Here is a 1,612-nt window from a genome sequence, read left to right on the forward strand (position 1 = left end):
CGAGGGGTACACAGAACACACCCATCTCTTCTAGAATGTTCCTGGAGTGCCCTTGTGTTCTAGAGTGTTTAGTGTGAGATTCCTGTTTCTGCTGAGAATGACCACCCCCCACTCCCAAAAAAAAGAACACTTGACTGTTACCGTGGCCGCACCGCCATCTTCTCCTGCGTCCGGCCTTGCTTCAGCAGCTTTTACATGCTTTCGTCCTGATCATCCACTCTTTATCCTCTGGTGCTTACACCCATCCTATAGCTTTCAGTCTGTTTATTGGGATGGACAAGTCCTCCCACCCCCCCGGACACGGACTCACATTGAGCAAGGCCCAGTCCCAATTTCCCCCCTAAACTCTCAAGCCCTGAACCCTCACAGACTTATTGATGTTACCTGCTAAAGTAGTTGAGTGTGAGAGGCTACAAGGCCTCAAAAGGGTATAAAAAGGAATGGGACGGCACATTGCGACATCACATTAGGGTGATGCCATAAAATATTTCTTACTATTGTGGGTTTGGGAAGTTTTATTTTACGTTTCGACTTTGCGTTGTGTTTTTCTTGTAGGCCTACATGTAAATTACTTTTCTGTTCATCTAACTAACTACATTACTGCCTGTGATTCATGTTTGTGATGAGTATTTACTCAAAAATGACCTTGCATTTCTGCACAAATACCTCACAACTCTTTCCATATTCATGCTGGAAATCTCAATTGAAAGAACACTGCACCGAGATGGGTGACTAAGGTCATGCAGCTTTTAACTGAGGAATCATGATTTATGGCCATAGACTACATATTTTCAAACAATTCTAATTATACAAACCCATAGGGTTGATAACGTATGCATACAAATATTGAAACCAAAATAACGGCTAAGCCTACTTACAGTAGGGGTAGATAAGCCTGGTCCAGCTGAAAACATATTTTGTTTTGCAACGTGAACGTTAGGGTTGCTTGTTTATTTGCCGTTATTCAGGTAACCCTGTGTTTCACGTCACAACGATATGAACTGTGGGTAATACCCTTTGGCGAGGTCTGCAGAAGTGCGGACTTACGGAAAGGAGGCATAAAGGGCTGAAAATGTCTGCCAGAGAGCCCTTGGCAATTTGACAATAGGACAATAGGACAATAGAACAGCCCTAAGCCTTCACACACTTAGCAGGAACGCGCCTCAAAGTCTGTGAGTCCATAAGGGTGGACATTGGGACTGGGCCCAAGTGTATTTTCCGGAGAGATGGTTTGGCACTTGAATAGGAATGTGTAGTGTGAGTTATAGTACTGGTAGATTAGTGTGAGAAAGGGCTCATTGATACTGTACTGCATGTGAGTGGACAGCTTTATGGGCTGTGGTGGTTTGACCAGGGTGTGTTGTAACCTAAGCAGGGAGGGAGAAAGGGATAGAGGAGAGGAGAGAGGGAGCGAGATTTCACATCCGTCATGTTCATACATGGACCACAGAGGGTCCAGATCACTTATGCACATGATGATATGCATTCACAGACAGTTCCCACTGAGGGAAGAGTAAGATCAGAAATAATATGACGACGACGACGACCATAGACCAGTTGGAATAATACAAGACCGCGTTTGTTCTCCAAAAATGCATCTTTCTTTCTTTCC

This window comes from Borostomias antarcticus (genome assembly GCF_949987555.1).
Source record: "Borostomias antarcticus genome assembly, chromosome: 17".
Taxonomy (NCBI): domain Eukaryota; kingdom Metazoa; phylum Chordata; class Actinopteri; order Stomiiformes; family Stomiidae; genus Borostomias; species Borostomias antarcticus.